Source organism: Pithys albifrons, chromosome 2, assembly GCF_047495875.1.
Source record: "Pithys albifrons albifrons isolate INPA30051 chromosome 2, PitAlb_v1, whole genome shotgun sequence".
NCBI lineage: Eukaryota > Metazoa > Chordata > Aves > Passeriformes > Thamnophilidae > Pithys > Pithys albifrons.
The window spans coordinates 98,989,775-99,011,184 of NC_092459.1; the positions used below are offsets into that span (position 1 = coordinate 98,989,775).

Below are 21,410 nucleotides of genomic sequence, written 5' to 3' on the forward strand. Positions count from 1 at the left end.
ACTTTGAAATGAGTTAATGCAGAGATGTTCACGTGTATATCTTTCCTTTGCTTGTCAGTTTTTCTGGATGCTTTTTTCCCTCTGCAGTAAAATGACCCTGATGAGTTTGCGTGCCCTGTGTAGAGCATTCCAGTCCTGTCAGCCAGCATTGAATAGGAGTGTGCCCAGAACTGAGGGGTGCAGCATTGCCACTCCAAAACCTTCTGCATCTCATGCACTGCCAGAGGCAAGGTGAGGTCCTGGATGTACCATAATTGGAGAAAGGAGGATTGTGATTTTTCGTCTGGCTAAGAACTGACGTAACAAGGAAATTAAGGCATAAAACTCCTGCATGCATAGATCAAATGCCCAGGAGAGACTACTTACATAATGCAACACTTGAAGTATGTTTCTGGTCAGTTCACTGCCTTCCAAATCCTTTGCTTTGCTCCTTCCTAACTGCTCTTTACTTTTCTCCCCTTCCAAGATAAAGACCACAAAGTTAAATGTGTTTATGTAACCTCTGAAATCTTGATGCAGAAATACAGACTGCTGACTTTCAAGCCCATGCAAGCTACCTGCTCAGCTCACCAGACTCTGCTGTTAAGTAACCACTAGAAAAAGTATTCAATTAAAACAGAAGTCAAACATTAACTTATTCCTTTCCCAAGTCACACTGAAGGAGGCATGGGCAGAGATGTTGGAAAGCTGAAGAGAATGAACCCTGTCTTTCTTATAGTGAAGGTTCAAGTAGACCAAGTGCTGCTCTTGTCTCATTATAAGGGCTGTGCAGTCCTTAAGGACAAGATAAACAACTGCTACAGGACATATGGGTAGTTTTTTGATCAAATAAGTCAAAGGAGAAGCCAAAATTGAAGAGGCAACATAGTGGACAAGAATGAAAAGGTGAATGTCCTTTTGTGAAAAGTGAAAGGTAAGGAAGAAACACCTATTAAAGAAGCATCTCTGTTAAAGATAGGTGACTGCTTTTAGTGGGGCAAAATAAACAATTCACAGCAGTTTTCTTGGTGAAATTGAGCCTTTTGTACATGCTGTGATAAACTTCATTGTGAAGCTCCACAGCCACAATGACTTTGTTCCCTTCTCCTTCATAATCCAAGGCAGGGTTCTTGGGTGGGAGAGAAGCCTGGGCAGAAAAGATGAGGTTCTAGACAAGCTCTATTGTCAACCATTTAAGGTTATCTCACAAGCAAAGTTTAGTAAAGGTGTTTTGACAGAAGTCTTGTACCTTGTGTGTTCCAAAAACCTGAAATGTCTCTACAAAGAAGTGTCGTGTGTATTTTAAAATGTGTAAATGAAATACCCTCAGTGTGCTTATTTTAGTGCAATACCTCTGAGCTGAGTTTCTAAATGAAGGTAACAAGATGTTCTGTGGGTTTAGTATCCATAGCAATAGCCAGAGGTGTCTTTGTGAAGTGACAGGTACAGAGATAGCTGTGTACAGGCTGTGCATGTGTAATAGAAGAACTTTCATTGCCTTTATAGCTCTAGCACAAAACTTGGGTGATTTCTGAAGGCTCAATCCCACTTAGCAGCTACCATTGTTAAAGATCTTCATTTTCCATTCAGAAATATTCAGGATATCAGGAAGAAATTCTTTCCAGAGAGAGTAATCTTGCACTGGAATGGCCTGCCCAGAGAGGTGGTGGATTCACCATCCCTGGAGGGTTTTCAACTGAGATTGGACGTGGCACTGAGTGCCATGATCTGGTAAAGGGACTGGAGTTGGCCCAAGGGTTGGACTTGATGATCTCAGAGGTCTTTTCCAACCCAATCGATTCTATGAAACAGAAACCCAGTCTGTACTTGTTGCACCTCTTTGAAGATAGTTTGGTTGGGGCCTTTGTAGGCAAACATCTGGTCAGGAGTGTGTGCCAGGGAGAGAACCTTTATCTTCCAGAATAGTGAGTCGAGCTGTAGGCTGGTTTTCCCTAACACAAATTCAACTTCTTTGGGAAGAAAGTGGACATGGATTTGAAGAGGCTACAATCAGATGTCTAGGACTAAATGCAGTTGTGAGAATCTTGACTGGAATCACCAAAAAATTGATTTTTAGCTTCAGGTTTTGTGGCCTGATGTGGTGTGGCTTCCTATTCTGGCTCTAATATAGCCCATGTACCAATTCAGCAGGATGTTACAGCATGGCAGTGCTTGGGGATGAGTGTCTTTGCAGTCTATGCTTATTTTATTAGATGTTGTCTTAACAGTACCAATCTGTCTCTGCCACCAGTCACCAAATGCTCTTGGATTAGTATGCTTTTTTGCCAGTTCCAGCCTAATTTTCAAGTAGATTTCTAGATAAAAAGCTGCTACGTTTCATTGGTTTGGTTTTTTTCAATCATCCCATATGTTTATTTTTCATACCTGAAAATTGTGCTTGGGCTAGTGACAGGGAAGAAAACTCAAAAGTGCTGTATTACATCTGTTTGATCACCTCATTTTCCATCAATCCTCTTGGCCTGACCCAACAGCTAAATTCCAAAGCTGACACTACCAGCCGTCAAGATCCTAAATATTCTCGGGGCAAACTCTGTTAAATGTTTTCAGATTAACTTGTATTGCACAGTGAGAAAATGCCTCAGATGGAGAATGTCAGGGGGAAAAAGAAAGATACTAAGAATTTTGTTTTCTTCTTCCAAAAGTGGGGATTGCTCCTATAAGTGTGTTGATGTGAAGGAAGCTGAGCAGCCACCTTGTTCTTATGCTTGCCTCCATATTATTCTTCTGGAACAGCTCGTGTGGTATGAGGTACATTTTAAACTAAGTAGCCAGTTAGATGAGTCATTAAAGTGAGAATGCTCATCCATGGAAAATGTTAGGATCTGTTTTACTAGCGAAGACTTAATATTTATCTTTTCCTTCACAATTTTTTTACATAAGATTCCCTATCTCATGCAAGAAATCGAAGCTTGTTCTATGAGCCGTAAAAATCAATCTCAATATTCTGATTTTATGAGATTTAATTCTTAATTATTGTTGCTTCTCTCTAATCTGCTTTTGATGTAATTCTTTTCCTTCAATGGAGGTATAAATTTGCATTGCTATTTAAAAGATTCACATTTGAGAAGTTTGTCCCAAACCACAGGTTATGTTTAAACCAAAGTTCCCCTTGTATGCAGATGGGATGTGGGAGTTTCCTAAGTTAGTGCTTTGCACTTCTATGCTGCTCTGTACAAGCAGTCCTTGATAGCAGGAACTTCTCTCCAACTGTGTTTCTGCAGAGCTTTGTTACTCTTGATTGGATCCACATGCTATTTATTAATCCTCCGTGCTGAATGCCTGAGAGAAATCGTGATAGGTAGGTGTGCTGAATGTAATAAATAAAGGCATTGTTGTATCTTTTTGGTATTTCTAGAGAGGACCTCTCTGCTGGCTGGAGCTGTGTATGTGACTGTCCTGTAAGGCTGCCAGGCTTTGAGAAAATTCATACTGAGAAATGGTATTTTTATAGTTTCTTGTAGGGTGTGGTTGAATTCATACTGTTCTTATCCACATAAGGGAAAAAACTATATAAACAGTATGTCTTGATTCTCTCTCAAAGTAGTAAAAAGAGCAGGTGTGTGGGTTTGCAAAGTTAAAGGAATAAGAATTTACTATATTTTTTCATTCTCCTTTAAATAGTTGAACTATTTAATCTTCTGGCCTGTTGTTTTTAGTGGTAATTTAGCTGAAACTTTGAAAATGGATTCTTTGCTTCTAATGCTCCTCAGGTGATGTCCATCATCTATGAAGTCCTGACCCGGGCAGAGACCTAAGGTCTTGCATGCCTTTTATGCTGGGTTTTTTTTTGTGAAACCTAAGGGTATTAGTTTTAGGTAGTATTCTTTTCTCCTCCTTTTGAGACTAACAGAAAAACATTTATCAGATATTTAATGCTAGAATTGTATGTTCTAATGTCTGTGAAAGAACCTCTTAAATAGTGAAATTAGTTGAGTTACTGTAAGCGTGTGTTTTGTTTGTTTGGTGGTGGGGGTTTCTTTGTGAAACTCTGCTATACTAGAAAAAAGCATTTCTACACAGGGAGAGTTCTACATACTTTTGAAAGCATGGCAAGAATGTCAGTGTTCCTGAGTAAACTCTTTCAAGTAGAGTGGCAATGCACTTGAAATTGGTATTATAAAGCCTGCTTACCGGGTGATCAGGGATCTCAAGCCTTAATTTCTTGCTGTATACGAGCTTTAACATATTTCAGGGAATAAAAGATTGATAATTTGAGATTCATTAATTTAAGATTTCTTTTGGGGTTGGCATTTGTGCACTTGGTATCACCTCTCAAGCTGTTTTTTGTTCTGTGTTTCTGGCTAAATAGCCTGAATGAGTCTTAGGAATGTGTACTGTGAAGTCTCTGCTAGGGGTTTCTTAGGTCTGTAAACCTCTGGAGGGGCAGTCCCGTGGTGTAAAGGAGAGCACTCTGGACTCTGAATCCCAAGCACCTGAGTTTGAGTCTCAGTGGGGACTGTCCGCTGGCAGTTCAATGCCTCCCTGCCATCCCATCCCGTCACATCTTGGATGCTCAGCAGGGTCAGCCCCGGTTAGTACCGGGTGCTGTGACAGTCCCGAGGACTTCCCTGTCACTGTCCAAGCTCGCTCAGCTGTGGCAAATGAACCTCAGAACTGAAACGGTGGGGCCAGTTCTGCACATGCTGTGCCTCACCTAAAAAATCCACTGTTCAGGCTGGAAGGGCACCCACGTGGGGAGAGCCCTGCCCAAATCTTTGTTAGCAAAGTCTGGCCATACAAACCTACAAAACTCTGGAAGTGCTCAGGCTGCTCCCTGTCCTGTCCTTGGAACAGTTGATGCACAGACGCTGCTGTTCCTGACAGAAACCGTGAGCTTTGGCACTGTAATGGTGTTGAACGGAGTCTGTGAAGTTCGAATATACGTTATTAGGGTATTGTATGTATTATAATGACTCACATTTAGCCAAAGACTGTGGCTTGCCTCAATCCTACAGAGCTGCTGTTAAACTTTTATTTGTTTTCCCAGATATTTTAGACTTTTTAGCAGCTGTCATTAATCGTGTGGTTGGGCAGTTTGAGTGCTAGTTGGAAACAGGTGGTACGTGCTCCAAATATCTTGAGATATGAGTGACGCTCAACAATGTTGTTTCTGAAAATACAGATATTTGTGTCGGCCTATGTTGGTTTTGTTTTAGCAGAACTTTGATATTCTTTGCTCTGGAGGAGTTTGTACAAAGCATTCAAAAATGAACTTGGGGATAAAATGTTGCTGAAACATCAGTTCATTATAGATGGCTAAGGCTGTACAAAACTAGCATAGAATCTGCTGACTTAATTGTAGGGGTATGGATTAAAGCAGCAGCAGAATGTCATAACTCTCAGCTGAAAGACAGCTTTGTATGAAATATTTCATTTAGCATGCTACGATTCCCACCCAGAATACTCCCATGTTCTCTGAATGTGGCATGTGTACAACTGAGATATACACTTGGCAGAACACAGTGATGTCTTTGGGAAGGCTTAAACTTCAGGCAGGATCTGTTATTTTGTACTTTATTTGGATAATGGAAACATAGTTTGCAATAGCCTATATCCTGTAGAGTAGCATTAGTTTTGTGTCTTAAATCTGTGTGCAAATTGAGCCTTTTAAACTCACGGCTAAAAGTGCATGGCTTTGGGTGCACTGTAATTGAAGACTTTAGAGAAGAATAAAATTGAGGCAGTTAATTGGGCCTCCTTAATTGAGTCTGTGGCTGAAACACTCTTATTAAATCTTTTAAAAATATTATCTGTATCTTTGTACAATGTTGTTCTGCTAATCTATTCAGTCAAGTAAATGAGGGTTGATCCAGACCTTTCTTTTAAGCAAAGTCCCCAGACCATTAAGCTGGCTAAAATAACTGTGGACATTTGGTTTTCATTAGTGTTGTAACTGAAACAAAAACATTTTAATGACTGATCCCAGAGTGTTTTGAAGTTTGTGCAACTTTGCTAGGAAGGTATTTAAACTGTAGTATCAGTTGCAAGTTGGCCATAAGCCAGGATTTTCAAAGCTGCTTCAAAGCAAGATGTTGGGTTTCCAGAGTGTTGTGAAACAGGAAGACTTTGAGAGGAGAGAAGCAGTGGAAGGTAGTTACAATAAAATTTGCACTGGTGAAATGGAATTAGCTGCTAAAAAGAGACAGTGACAATGTTCATGCTGTACTGCGTTTGCTGCTTTGCTAAAGAGCCGTTTGGGTTATTTGAGAAGAAACACAATTTTGAGCTTTAATACTTACATGAATAAAGAATCAACTACCCAAGAAATTGTTGTGCTTTTTAGATGGTTTTCAGTATCTTAAGCTTGCACAAAATGAGACCCTCTTCTAAGAAAAGAACTTGAATGTTCCTTAAAAGATCTAATTTAAAAAATACTTATGGAGAAGATAATTAAGTTGGTCTTGATAGATGATGGCAGTGAAATCTGATAAGCATAAGTGTGTGGACTTGGTCTTTGACAAATAAAATAATCTGTAGCTTTACATTCATGTGAGAAGCTGGAGATTGTTAAAGTGCTATAAGGTGAAGATTCCTTATTCTGAGTCATGCTGTAGTAACAATAATGTGTCGTGGAAAACTTGCTGAAGTTGTTGAAACGATCTGGGTGATCAGGGGTCAGTTGGGAAGTCAAGGACTGCATGTCAAGAGCTTCATCATGTCCAAACTGCATTCTTGTGGTTGGCCTGGGTATGCAGACTCCCAATGCTGGTGTTTACCACGGTAATCTTTGGTCTTGGTGTTTGGGTGGGGTTTGTTTGTTTGTTTGTTTGGGGTTTTTTGTTTTTGTTTTTTGTTTGAGTTTTTTTGTGGTGGTGGTGGTGGTTGTTGTCCTGATGGGTGATTTGGGTTTAAGTGGCAATTAGAAAAAGACCTGATAATTTTCATTTAGGGTATAGAAGCGCACAGTTACTGGAGCTCTTCTCCCAGGCACTCAGAAGGAGGACAAGGGGGCACGGACTCAAGCTCTGCCAGGGGAAATTTAAGTTGGAGATCAGAAAAAAATTCTTTCCAGAGAGAGTAATCAGGCATTGGAATGGGCTGCCCAGAGAGGTGGTGGATTCCCCATCCCTGGAGGTTTTTAAACTGAGATTGGACGTGGCACTGAGTGCCATGATCTGGTAAATGGACTGGAGTTGGCCCAAGGGTTGGACTTGATGATCTCAGAGGTCTTTTCCAACTCAGTCGATTCTATGATTCTGTGATTCTAGCAAAAAAAATACTGCTCAGATGGACTTACTGAACTGTCTGTCGGAACACGTTTGAGTTTTGATGGGCTCATCTGCACAGTTCGAACCTTAGTGAAGTGATTTAGCTGTAATTGACAAAACCTAAGTGTTCTACAGAAATTCCTCTGCCATAAACAGGACCCAGTGATCTGAGAGTAGCTGAAGGTCTGGCTGGCTCCTGAGGGTTTCATCCAGATGTTGTGAGTTTATACTTTATTTATTCACCTTTTAGGAATAATGTCCTTATGTGGAATCTCTATAGCCAAGCTGAACTTAAATTGTTGTATCTTTTGCAAGTATTATGTTGCTGCATATCTGTTTTGCTATTTCAATTTGTGGTATCTCATCTACAATATATACTCTTTTCACTGACTTTCTGAAGATTCCGTAACTTTCTTTAAGCTTTGAACAGAAGTATAAAATTATACAACATGAATTTTGCTGAAGTAGTAAATTGTTCCCTGTCTTCTTGGAAGGTTGTTTTCAGTGCATGCCATCAAATTTTTATTTGAATGCTTGAATTAAAAATTTTTGCAAATGTTAAATAATGAATAGTTGCTGCCCTTCTGGGAAGGGTTTGAAAGGCAGTTTGCCTTTCTTTTTCTCCCATATTCTGTCTCTGGAATATGTGTTTTATGGTTTCATTATTGGCATGTTCTAGCTGAATTGTCTCATCTACTAAAGCTTATGGGGAATAGCTGCAATTCTGAGACTGAATTAGAGGAATGGCTTATTTCTTACGTGTGTGCCCGTGTTGAAAACATTGTGTACTTAGACCTTCATGTTCTGCAAACAGAAACAATGGAACAGATGTAGATGCATGTTTATTTTGGTACCTTTAGCTACAGGTTAGACATACATTCACATTTAGTTAAGCTTTTTTTACCAGGTCACATAATAGTTACCTGACCACAAGATTGTAATAGGGATGAAGATTTTTGCTATCTCCTGTGGTTAAACTGAAGATACGTTGCCTCAGCTGCAGATTTTTAGTAGTACTGTTTGTGTGTTATTAAATACGTGAGAAGAAACAGTTTGTCACAACTCATTGTAAGAAAGAACTTCATTTTGTGATTATGAAATGCTAGAAACTCATGTATAATTATACTGTGCTTTGAAACTGCTTCAGTCGGATTTCCTTTTTTTATATCTTTTTCCATTCTAGTTTCATTATTGTTGTTGTAGTTTGGGATTATTATGTAAATTCTCTCCCCTGGCACTAACTGCCCATGCCAGCAGTTAACAAAAGAAGCAGTTAACTACTGATCACTTGGATGGGGGCAGGTTTGTCTCTTTTGTTTTTTGGGGACATCTTTTTTTTCTTAGCTCCGTGGAAGGCAGGAGCGGTGGCTCTGCTGGCACTGCTGGGGCTTCTGGCTGAGCTGCTGCTTTTTCTTTCTCCTCACCGTGGCTGTTTCTCCCGGTTCCTGCATCTGGGATCCCGGCCTCTGTTGCAGTCTGACCACCGCCTGCACCGTCACAGCCTGCCCACCCCGGCTGGGGCAGTGACCCAGGAGAGAGAGAGGTTTGCAGCTGCTTTTGCAGGACACGTGGTGGTTCCCCACTTTCAGCTTTCTTTTTCCTTCATCTGGGACAAGAGACAGAGTTCATCTGGGAGCTCACCACTCGTCTGTCTCACTGGAGAGGGACTGGGAACTACTGGGAACTCACTCCGCAGCCAGCCGGACTGTGACATTTGACACTGCTTAAGTATAACTTTTCCTCCTGGAGGAAAACCTGCTGGGTTTTGTTTTTGTTTTTTTTTTTCTTTCTCTTGTGATGTTGGGGAAGCGGTTTGCACTAGTCTGTTTATATATAGCAGTTAAGAACAGTTATCCTTCTTCTATTAAAATTCCTTTTTTCTTAAATTTGATAAAGAGTGGCGTGATTATTGTGGAGAAGGCCCCCTCCCCCGCTTGTGGGTAAACATTTTGGGTTTTTTCCCCTCAAACCAAGACATATTTTTATATCTGATTTGACTCTGTTACAAAACAGGTAGAACAATTAAATGATTTAAAATGCAGTGCAAACGTAAGTGCACCTTAATGGGTGTCCTTGGGTAGGATTGAAGTTGGGCACCAGCTGTGGAGGGTGAGGTGCTGTAGTAGGGGAAGGTGTGCTGTTAAGATTACATCAGTGCTTTACTTAAACATTGATCATGTCTGTGGAAGCAAAACAATTTCTGTGGGATTCATGGAATTGGTGATTTGGTTGGGTTTTTTCCTCCTGTTTGCTTTGTTGCTTGGATAAGTAGCAAAGTCTGGAGGTGACTGTAGGAACACTTGAAATTTTCATTTGATGAAAAGAAAGGTACAGCTGTCTGGGTGAAGATACTGGCAGAGTTTGTCTATAGAAATAGAAAATGTGTGGAGTTTTTAGGTGACAGAACATGGAGTAGTGAAACTTGCAAATTAAAACTTGCGTGTGTGTCCTTTCCTGTTCCCATGTTCACATTACCCCACCAACATCTCTAAAGGGGCAGTGGCTGAATAGCACACTAGAGATACTTACCTTCTACGTTTCTGAGCAGAACTACACCATAGTACCTAAAGATTAGAGATATACTGGGTGTTCTTCGTGTAACCATCACAGTTTTCATCATTTAATTGCAAACTAGTTCTATGACAGGGAAAGCGGCGTCCAGCACTGACTGCAAAGCAAATGAATTAGTAGAAATGCAAAAATTGCAGATCTTGGACTACAAGAGGCATAGAAAATTTGACCATATTGTTGCAGAATTGATATTGTAGAGATGGGGCCTCTGCCATATCTGAAATTACCTAAAAATGTATCATGGAGTCAAAATGTGAAACATTCAAACAGTAAAAGTACCTTTCCTAGTTATGAACTTATGGCTCAAGTAACATCTAGGGAAAACATTCCCTAGAGAGTTGTCCATCTTGTAGCAGTCATGCTTTGAGTCAAATCTTTTGTAGTTTTTGAGGCTTGACAAATACCTATCTTGTGGACTGATTCAGCACTGTCATTCCTGTATTTCAGTTGCAGGAATGCAAATACCTGCAGTTTTATGCACAGGAGTGTGTAGCATTATAGCTACTTTCTACAAGAGAAATGATTTCATGAGCTGCAGAAAGCAACAATGCCTTTTCTAATTCATAAATGTGTGTTTCAGTACCATTGGTAATGGCTTCTCATAACTTTGTAAATGTTGGAGAGAATTGTGTAATTTCTGTACTGATGTACATGTAACTTCTCTTCTCTATGACATTAGCCTGCCTCTAAAATCCTCAAGAAAGGGAAGAATCTTAGTTTTCTTTTTCTTGCTGAACATTCACTTTCAGTGGTCCACTACTGCTATGCATGACATTAAAGATTCCAGAAGCAAAATTTTAACATGATTAACCTGAGACATTAAGCAAAGATTACTTCAGAATTTTTTAAGCATTCTTGGTTCATGGAGAGTAGAGCAGATCAGCAGACTGTGAAATAGCAATCGGTCTGCCTTGAAGTTTTAAGCTGGGAGTGGGAGTGCTGGAATGCCAGATTTCTGCCTCCTCCCCGACTTCTACTTTTTGAAACTTTGTACTGCACTTTTTCAAAGAAAGGTCATGAGTAAGAATATGGCCCTCTGCTGTTCCTGAGTGCTCAAAGTCTTCTAGGAGGGGAGAGTGAGTGGAGTGATCAACTGCTTTCTTTCTTTCCATTACCTCATCCTTCCACCTCCTTGTTTTTCCAGTGTAAGCCAGTGTTGCAGGCACTACTCTCTTTTCTCCTCTGACAGTGACCTGATGGGCAAATTTCACTTTTTAATGGCTTGGTGCAAGAAACCTCATTTTCAGTTGTGCTTTGCTGCAAAATGACAGTGTGTACTTACTGTGTTTCTGCTTAGCTTAGCAAATGCAGGAGAAAATGGTATTTGTATTGGTCTTCATTTCTCAAAGCTGGATGAGTGCCTTTTCATAGCCTATTTCATGAGATAGGGAGGGAATGACGAACCACCTCACTACTTCCACCTCCACCCAGGCACTCAGCAATAGGACGAGGGGGCACGGGCTCAAGCTCTGCCAGGGGAAATTTAAGTTGGAGATCAGAAAAAAATTCTTTCCAGAGAGAGTAATCAGGCATTGGAATGGCCTGCCCAGAGAGGTGGTGAATTCACCATCTCTGAAGGTTTTTAAACTGAGCTTGGATGTGGCACTGAGTGCCATGATCTGGTAAATGGACTGGAGTTGGCCCAAGGGTTGGACTTGATGATCTTGGAGGTCTCTTCCAACACAATTGATTCTATGATTCTATGATACTTGCATTTATTTTCTATCCCATACAGCTCTACTGTAGTTCATAAGAGCATGCCCTGCCTGGGGAATGGAGCAGTTTCTCAAACACATTTTGGCTCTCTGAGTTGAGTGGAAACAGCTGCTTCCATCTGTGTACACGTGCAGGAAGAGATGTTCAACCGAGCAGGCGGCTGTGCTTTTTGTTGTGGTGTGCATAATGCTCACACATGTGGTCTCAGTTTGCAAAGCTGCAGAATGCGGCACATTTTTTCTGAAGCTCATTGAGCAAAATGTGACTTAAAGGAGTGTATGTGTTTATATTTTCAAAACAAACAACCCCCAAGCCCCACCCTGAATCTCGTGGTGGGGATTTGAAGGCATGACCTGTTTGGTTGTCTGTCAACATTACTTTCTCTTGTAAAAGACAGGTATATTATTTTTCTTTGTGTATTCCATCCTACAAGTGAAATACTGGTTTCTGTTTTGGTCTCCAGAGAGAGGGCCACGGCTTTTGGCCTGTACTCCCAGTTCTGCCAATGCACCTAGAATCTCTTTGCAGCTGACTGACATAATCTCAAGCAAAGTTTCAGTTCACCAAGTCTGTGCATCTCAGTCCACAAAATGTATTCTCAATGAAAATATATCTCTTTGGACATTGGGATATTAGTCATTATAAATTAGAGAATGGTAGATTTATTTATAAAAAAACTCCTTCAAATCAGCAAACTCCAAAGTAGAAATTCTGTTTTAGGATAAAAACAGGTGAATTAACCCTGAAATTAGCTCAGTTGGTTAAAACTTGGTTGCAATAATGTCAAGGTCCTGGATTCAATGATCCTTGTGGGTCCCTTCCAACTCAGAATAGTCTGTGATTCTGTGAATGTTCTCTTTTCCTTCTTAAAAATCTGGATGTTATATAACACATGTAACTCCTTTTTGCCAAAGTAGTGGCCACTTGCCCTACTGCTTGTCTTACTGAAGCCCAGCAGCAAATTATTTTCTCTAATGCTGTGATTAAACACTTGTTTCACTTGTGCTTGCAGACTGAAGGAAAGGAATGGTCTAAGTCCTGCTTCTACACCACACAGATTAATATATTAACAGGTTATCTTTTGTGAAGAGGAATTGTGACTTGGAAATCTTTTGAGGGCGTCGGTGAGCATGAAGGAAGAGTTTATTAGAAACAATAAATGTTCAGGGCAATCTAGGCAATGTGTGGCACAGAACAGTGTTTTCACTTAATTGTCACAAAAGCGTAGAGTTTGAAAGCAGAAAATGAAAGCTGGAAGAAAGAAGCTGAGGTCCTGGCACACATTGTGTATCAACAAAGGTGGTACGTGTGACGTGGAGGAGGGACATCAGACTCATATTGTGAGTTTGAACAGAACAAGTTCAGGTGTGGGGCTATCTAAGGTCAGCTGGAGAGAAGACAAACTGGATTTGCAGTACCCTGCAATCTACACAGAAAGATGAGGAACCAGGGCATAACTAATGTATAAAACCATCTAATTACTTTAAGGTATTTGGAGCAAACAGTGAAGTTCTGTTGCTTCCAAAGAAACTTTTGTATATGAGCATAAATAATGTTAACTGGAAAAAATGAGAAGCAGATCTGCTCAAATATTCTGCCAGTCTATTCTTATGCTTGTGGAGTACAGGGTTTTTTAAAAATCCATATTTTTTTCAAGTGTTGCTGGAAGTACTGGCTCCCCTTCTGCAATACTTTATCTTCCTGTGATCAGTATAGACATGTCCCACTTTGAAGTGGTCTGTACTTAATTACCTTGTTGAAATTCCAGGCAGAACTCCATTTAAAAATTTACACTGAGATTCCCTTGTGTAAACTACTTTTTAACTTTTCCAAACTTTAAGGAAATTTGGATTTAATGGGAAAAATAGCTATATAGAAAGTGTGAAGTGGCACAGTATTCTGACACTGATAATGGAAACTTTCATCTCTCTCTCCTAAGTATCCTTTGCAGAGATGTGATCTTGGTAAATCAGTACAAATAGTTTGTACTAAAAGTTTATTTCCCACTTCAAGTAAAGAATATATAAACAAGGGATCATATGCCTGATGTAAATCAGGTGTTAAGAGGATTAGAAATCTGCCATCATTTGCACACAAATATTTACCTTTTGATTATTTGAATTATACAGTTTGATTATGTTTTGGGTATTGAGTCAGGAACTTTATATTCATGTAGTGGGCAAGATCAGGATGATGCTTGGAGTTTCCTGGAGTGACAATTCATGTGGTTTTCTGCACCCAATGCAAACTGTGTTATAGAGGCCTTGATTGGAATATCTTTGGGAGTCTTCTGACCTGGTGCTAATTTCTAAACTATCTGGAATAACTTCAGGCCATTTTTGAAGACAAGTCTACTCGCTTCCCATCAATTCTGAGGTTTCTAATGAGTAAAACTTTTTACTGTGGAGAAGTGAGTTTTCTACTTAAAAAAACTAAACATAAAAGTCCTCTTGGTGGTTTAGTGCAATGGAAACAGACATCCAGTGCCTGGAAATTCTTGACTCATTGAGACTGTCACTATTGAAATCAAACCATCCATTCAGTTTACGTGAGCAGTGAAAATGTTGCCTGATAGTTTTTATTGGATACTGCCTGAAACTGGCTATCAACTAGGATGTCAGAGATCTTAATTTCTTTCTCCAGTTACCTAAACTTTATAGTTATTTTCTGACCCATTTCACATGCATATATTTAGTGTTTTGGTGTCTTTGTAAGTTCCTTGTTTTCAGATTAAGAAGCCACTTAAAATTTTCTTTGTTTTTAATACTCAGCTGTATAAATATTTAAATAGCTACTTGTTGATAATTCCTTTGTTTTGTTGGTATTATCTAAACATAAACACAGAGGGTACATGTTGTCCTTTTCTGCTGCGTCATTTCAGACTTGAAAATTTTTGCTTGAAGATACTGCAGATGAAATAATAAATCCATTCCAGAGAGAATGGAAATGAGATGATAATTCCTATTAATTTTGTTATGTAAAAAGTGCATCTTGGTCTGAAAGTCTGAAGATAAACATAGTTTTAACAAGAAGTCATCATACAGAAAATATAGAAGTTAGATTTTAATTATATTAGACAAACTGAAAGAGGGGGCTACTGGTAAAGCAGCATCAAAAAGGGAAAAAAAGCAGTGTTAACTTGTTAAACAGAGGTGTTTGCAGGGGAATTTTAAGGAGTCGTAGAGATGTTGGGCTAGGAGTTGTTGGACTCCCTGGATAATGACGGGGTGAAGTTATGCCTGTAACTCCATGGTTGGCTCAAAAATAGCAAGAGTGTGGGAGTTTTCTGTTGAAAACCCGTTTATATGACTGGTTTGGGTGAGTAATCAACAAAGTGTGTGAAGAGAATGACTACAGCCCTAAAGTCTCCATTAAGAGAAAAGTTATTCCATTTCTAGGTGCCTAGGAGCCACTATTCAAAAACAATTCAAGTCTACAAAAAAAGTGTAAGAAAGTGTCCTAGTTTAAGGGAAACCAAATTGTTTAAGGGAAAGCAAAGTGTTTACCAAGACCAGAGGAGAGGATTCCTCCTCAAAAACCATGTCACCCCTTATTAAATTAAAAAAAACCCCCACAACTTTAATTAGACAATGTATATAAGAAGGATAACTGTTCTTAACTACTATATAGATATAATTATAAACAGATCAGAGCAAAGTACTCTCCCAGCACCAAAAAAAAAAAAAACCAAACAAAAAAAAAACAAACAAAAACCCAACCCCCCCAAAACTGTAGGTTCCTCCTGGTGCAATTATATTTACAGACAGTGGCAGTGTCACACCTCGACTGGCTGTGAGGTGAATTCTCAGTCTTTTCTCAGCAAGGCAGAGACAAGGGGGGTGTAGGACTCACGTGGTGCAGGATAGACCCTTTCCCATGGTGAAGCGCAGACACTCTCTCCTTGCCCTTTGTTCAAATATGAAAATGCTGGGAGTCGAGGAGTGGTGGTAGTTCCCAGAAATGTCCTTGCAGGCAATAAGGTCTGCAGTGGATCCCGAAGCAGCTGTGACCCTCCCCTCTCTCTCTCTCTCTCTCTCTTTCTCTCTGAAGCTCAGGGTGCCCGGAGATGGAGGGGGGAAGGCGAAGAGCAGAGCCAGGAGGAGCTCTCACCAGCTCAGCAAAACAGTGGCTCTTCCCCAGCAGCTGCCCAAAAAAAAGTGAAGCCAGTACACAGGAAAGAGCTTCTCCCCTTCCGGAGTGCTGGGATTGTGTTTCTCACCTCTGCCCCTCCATTAAGCTGGAATCTAGAGCCATCAACCACTCCTTTGTTCTCGGTGCTGGCACTTCAACTCCCAAAACCTTTGTGTTGGTAGGGTGAGAAAAATTCCCTGAAGGAACCCCCTCCCACTACCTTTCTTTGTTTGAAGCTTTGACAGAAAGCTAAGGGATGCTTTCACATGCTCCCAGCCATAAGGCTTTTGGGAAAGGAAAATGTCTTTTTCTACCTTATACGTCTATGATGTCAGTCCCAGTAGCTCCAAGACAGATACCTATTTTTCATAATCTAAAACTTTGGTTTTTTTCAAGATTGACAGGTGAGGAAATTGATGTGACTGTCTTCAAATAATAGAGATTATCCTTGCATCTTATCACTTAAAGTGACTTCTGCAAGACAGCAGTTGTCTTTCATAGCCTGTGTGATTTACAAGCAGTTCCTTGTCTCCTTCATCCCTATGCCGTGGATGTCACCAGCCAGTGTTACATCTGTCCCATTTGTTAGGTGTTCCAGATGACACTGTGCTGCTCAAAGGTACAAAGCAGCATCCAGGGATCAGAACGTCTGTACTGAGCAGTTGCCAAAAGTTTGTTGTAGTTTGGAATGATAATGTAAATTCCCTCCCTGCCACTAACTGCCCATGCCATTAGTTAACAAAAGAAGTCGTTAACCGCTACCAATTCCTTCTTGATCTTTTGGGTGGGGGGCAGACTGTCTCTTTTGGTTTTGGGGACATTCCATTGTAGCTCGGGCTGAACGTGGCAACTGTGTGTGTGTTGCTGTGGAAGAGAAGCCGTTTCTCCCGCTCCTCAATGCTGCTGCTTTTTAGCGAGCTGGTTCTTTTTTTTTCCTTGCCACGGCTGTTCTCCTGGTTCGGCACTGGGGTCCCGGTCGCCGCTCCAGCCTCACCATCGCCGGCAGTGTCACGGCTGCCCACCCTACTGCGGCAGAGGCCCGAGAAAGAGGAGTCACAGCTGCCTTTGGGTACATGCTGCGACTCTCCACTCCCAGCTTTCCTTCTTCATTTGGGACAAAGGACAAAGAGAGACAGAGAATTCATCTGAGTGCTCACCTCTCGTCTCTGTCTCGCTGGGAAGAGACAGAACTCACCTCGCAGCCAGCCAAGGTGTGACACTGACTCTGTCCATAAATATAACTGTTCCAGGAGGAACCTACTGTTTTGGGGCCAGTTCTCTTTTGTTTTCACTTGTGGTGCTGGGGGAATAGTTTGCTCTGCTCTGTTTACAGTTATATCTATATATATATAGTAGTTAAGAACAGTTATCCTTCTTATATCCATTTTCTAATTAAAGTTTCTTTTTTTTAAATTTAATGGTAAACATTTTGGTTTCTTCCCTCAAACTAAGACAAAGTTGAAGGTGGCTGAAGGCAGCACAGTTCTGCAGGCAGGCAGCTGCTGTTGCCAGCCTGTTCAGATGGCAGATGCGGTTCATGTGACAAGGAGAAGAGTGGGGCCAGAAGCTGCTGTTGGATTGGACTGAAATCAGTGAGTCCAAGGCAGGACATTCACCTCTCTCAGCTGGGGGTTTAGCAGGCCAGGGAAAGCAACAGACATCCTTTGTCCTGTCTTTTTTTTGGACAAAATGTGTAGATAACTGGTAATTTGATTTATCAAAATTGTATGTACCCATGTTTTTCTGTTCTGAGAGTTATTAAAAGCTTTGTTTCTCTTGTCTTCTCTTCCTTTCTCTCCCCTGACATGGATTGGATGAGGAGGAAAGGAATTTCTAAACCTCATCTTAAGCTTTTGCTGTGGAAAAACCATGATCAGTCAAGAGTGGGCAAAAGTTCATGCCAGCACAAACAAGATGCTGACCTCAGATGCAGAAGGTGGCATGTGACAGCACTCTTTGCAGCATGTGAATGAGAACAGTGAATCAGTAGTGCCCAGAGAGCAGCCAGTGGTGTCATGGGGTTTCTTGAAACTGCGTACAATGAGATTTCAGACTTGGACTATCAGAGTCAGTGCATTAATGTGCAAAAAATTATGCACAGGTTTGCATGTTGAAGTGGTCAATAAGTTTGCTCTATTAACCCTTCTCAGAACAGTTCCATGTACAGCAGTTGAGACCCAACCTCACTTCACATTCCAACTTTCTGTTCTGGAAGCGAAGTACGTTTGTCTTTGCATGTCTGTCTGTGCTCCCTCTGCCTCGTGATGTGCTGGATTTGCGCTACTTACAACTTTTTTCAAGTAAAACAGATGTGACTGGCTGAAGAACCTTATTTTTCCTGCTTGCTTGGAATCCATTTTGGATTGCCTGGGATGTAGGAGGGAAAGTCAAATATTGCAAAACGTTGTTCTAAGCTGTGACAGTGAATGCCTGATTATCTTAAGTCTCCAAAGAGTGGGCTCTTTGGACCAGCAAAATCCTTCCACAAATACTGATTTCTCTCAAACTGATAAAAGACTTAAGTCAGCTTCTTACCTGTGACAAGCTACTTGAGGAATTTTTGCCTCTTTTTGATTTTTAGGGAGAGAAGTAAGTTTTGAGGGTTTTGTTATTATTATTCCCAGCTCTTATCTTGGCCAGATCCTTGGGCTCCAACCTGATGATGACGTACATTCAGCATCTGCTCTTCTGTAATATTATTCCAGCTCCCAGACTGATTGACACTCTTCAGGTCCTTTCAATTTCTTCTTGGAAAGTTTGTCCAAAGGGCAGACGAAAGGATTTACTTTCAGGTGTGTAGCACTTTCAGATACACAATTCCAGCAGTACTGGGTGTTTGACTTAATATTGAGGGCAAATTGAAGTCCTACTTTGCCATGTGCATTTTCATTTTTATTTGTCTGATCTCTGCCTGGTTCACCTTATTCTTGTGGCCATATTGAGAGACTGCCTTGTAGTGGGCATGTTAGTTTTGTTGTTCTCCTGCTGACCTCCCATCACAAATTCACAGTGAAAGTCTGAGCCTCTGGCTGTCAGGCTATGTTTTTGATGTTGTGATATCCACCTTGGTATCTGTTTGGTGTCACTGAACCAGGTGCTCAGGATGTGAGATAGTCGTGCACAAACAGTGACTGGCAGTGGCTGGGCTAAAATCCTCAAAGTGCCTAAACACGGTGTAGTGAAGACATTCCTGTAGCTAAAACCCTGTGATACCATTCTTTGCAAGAATCTGTGTGTACCATTCTCCATTTAGTTCCGTTGATATTTAAGATCTTTTTTGTGTCGAACGGCAGTGCTCAACTCAGCTACAGACCTGTCGTTGTTTGGATTGTTTCTACCTGCGTAAGATCTATTGCTTTAAAAAATGTTTCAAAAAGAAACACTTTCTGTGGTACTTTAAAGCATAGTTCTGTTTGGTTATGTGCTCAACAATTAAGATAGTTTGCCTTTATTGACAGTAATAATAGTGGTATAGAAGTTTTGACTTTTTTATTTTCAGTGGTGAATACATTCTAGAAAAGGTATTTTTGAACCATTTTGTTAAAAACTGCTAAAGAGCTATCTGTTTGGGATTTTTTTCTAACTTTGCTATTGGAAACACAAAATACATAGGTAGCCAAATTACATTCCAGCACGACCTACTAGAAGGCAAGAGGATTTCTGCTCCAGTGCTGCAGTTCATTAAAGAGTTGTAAGCAGAAAGGCTGGAAGAGTTTGCTGTAGGCATGTGACGAGAGATTCCTGATAACCTCAAGGCTGCCTCCCAAATGATCTTATTAATTCTGTGAGTAATCCGGGGAAAACCAGTAGGGTTTCTTTGACTTTTGCCCTCCAAGGCTGCAGTTTTTACAGCTCGGAGCAGCTGTTAGTAACAATGGCTCTTGAAGTGTAATTTAAAAAACCCCAGGAAGTGTGTTCCTGTTTTTCTTTCTGATGCAGTTACAACTAACAACTTCTCTTCCTCTAGCCCCTAATTCAGTGTGCTGCTGTTCCTGGAAACCTGTTTGGAATGTTCTAATGAAGTTTTTCGGTTGCCTGAAGTACATCAAATGTAACACACGAGCCTGGTTTCCAGCAGAGGCCTCATTGAGCGTGCAATCAGCTGTTTCTCAAGAGTCACGCTGTTGGCTGGGTAAGGAAGGACAGAGTTGCTTTGTGCAGACTCTGGGAAGTTCATGGTTTTAATTCTTCTGTTTTGGGAAGGCTTCTGTTAACAGTTGTCATCTCATTTGTGCTCAAGGTAACTAATCCAGAACCAGAAAGTGATACCTTTTCTAGCTTTTAGTGAGGAGCATCAATTAAAATTTAGACTGTAGGAAATGTGGACAACCTGTTCTGCACTGATTGGTGGAAGAAAGTGCAAGAAGTATTTGCATCTCTTTTAGTGAACACCTTCTCTCTCTTTTGCCTAGCTTGAAGTGGGATTTTTTTGTTTCCCTTTCAGAACTGTTTTCATTATCATTAAAATCTTCTATTGAAGAGTAACTCAAAGAGCTTTTCAAACTGCCTTTCTCCTTAGGCAGCACCTTTCAGAGTGGTATCATCCCACCTAGAACTGGGCTACCTCTTTCTAGGTGCCTTTTCTTGTTTTGTTCCGTTTTGCCTTTGCTTTCCAGAGTTGACATCATATATTCTTGCACTGGAGAGCATCCTGCATTCCTGAGAGTATCAGACACTCACTGTTCTGAAAGGCTTGTATCTGTGGCCTGTTGTCTGGATATTACTTATTATATATACAGAACTGTTAACTCTCTCTCTAAACATTTCCCATTTTAAGACTGTTCCTTACTATGCAAATTAACCTTGGCTGTTTTTTAAATTGGCTTTTCCAGCTGAAGGTGGGGGTGCTTACCTTGCCTAGTCAGGGTTAGCAATGTATTTCTTTGCTGCATATCCACTTCACTTTGGTGCTGTTAAAGGTTTCCAGGTTGGCTAACTGCTTTATCTCTCTGCTTTTAATTCCCATTTGGTGAAAGCATTCCCTTTTAAACCACATAAATGGGAATGCACATAGATGGAATAAAGCATTTTAAAAGTTTGATCCACTTGTCAGTAGTTACTGACTCAGGTTACTGGAGTTTGGAGATTGTGAAAAGTTCAGATTTTTTTTTTCCCCTCAGCTTTTAAATTTGATCATACTTAATAGTTTTGAACTCAGCAAGTGTATTACTTGATGAACCAAACAGTAGATAAATTTATTGTGATTAAACTTCTCCTTGAAAATATTTTCCATTTTTTGATAGATGTTAAGCCTGAAGTCACATTATAACCCTGAGAAATCACGACATTCGATATAGCTGATTAGTATTATTTCCATTTTTAGTTTACAAAAGTCACCAAATCCAGTAATGCTGTTTGATAGCATGCTTTTTTTCTCCATATAGTTTTGATAGAATAACTATCTTCTATAGCTTGCTTATGAACTAGATAAAATGAGAGTTCATGATGGAATTTTTTTTTCCTTTTTCCGTTTGTCTGTTCTTCAGAGACTTTCCGAAAAACAGCAACAGTGTCTTGATTTCTGACTTCAGAAACATTTCCATCCCAGGACCAGGCCATAGGAAACATCTCACACACTTGGATTTAGTATATATGGCCATTAGGTGGCACTTAGACATGTTCTTTGTTTTGCTTCTCACTTTTTCTAGTTAAAAGACTATACAGTCAATCTTATAAAATAGCTTTTTAAATACTGTTAGAAACATATTGACATATGTGGGAAATATTTCCAAACTATAGTTAGGGACGTACAACTCACCTTGACTTACCTGCTTCATAAACCTG

General features: G+C 40.3%; 1 protein-coding gene across 2 annotated transcripts in view; it reads left to right on the plus strand.

The window, feature by feature from the left end:
• DISP1 (dispatched RND transporter family member 1) overlaps positions 1 to 21,410 on the plus strand; it is a 94,031-nt gene that overhangs the window by 13,034 nt on the left and 59,587 nt on the right. Inside the window, exon 1 of one of the 2 annotated variants that reach the window (XM_071579304.1) lies at positions 167 to 231. The exons of the other annotated variant lie outside the window; for it this stretch is intronic. The gene's annotated coding sequence lies outside the window, so the exon portion shown is untranslated. Of the gene's footprint in view, positions 1 to 166; positions 232 to 21,410 lie in introns of those variants that run through there. 2 annotated transcript variants of the gene reach the window in all.